The following is a 201-nucleotide window of genomic DNA, read 5'->3' as shown; positions in this document are numbered from 1 at the left end:
CAGGCTCTTTTTAGAGAGCCGGTTCTTTTGGCTCGGCTCACTAAAAAGAGCCGGCTCTTTCGGCTCCCAAATGGCTCCTCAGTTTTTTTTGTTGCTTAAATTAATTTACTCCCAAAAATAATGTAAAATTATGTGTAAAATGAATTACGAATGTAAAAAATGTACAGTATATCAAATATTTATTATTTATATGGCTTTATA

At 32.3% G+C, this 201-nt stretch overlaps 1 protein-coding gene across 2 annotated transcripts in view; it reads left to right on the top strand.

Moving 5' to 3' along the window:
- Nucleotides 1–201, top strand: part of LOC109514258 (cryptochrome-1-like) — a 26,431-nt gene that overhangs the window by 14,918 nt on the left and 11,312 nt on the right. The gene's annotated exons all lie outside the window — the stretch shown is intronic.

This window comes from Hippocampus comes, unplaced genomic scaffold (genome assembly GCF_001891065.2).
Source record: "Hippocampus comes isolate QL1 unplaced genomic scaffold, H_comes_QL1_v1.1 scaffold486, whole genome shotgun sequence".
Taxonomy (NCBI): domain Eukaryota; kingdom Metazoa; phylum Chordata; class Actinopteri; order Syngnathiformes; family Syngnathidae; genus Hippocampus; species Hippocampus comes.
Note: the sequence above shows the minus strand (reverse complement) of the source record. Positions and strands in the feature narration are given on the sequence as shown.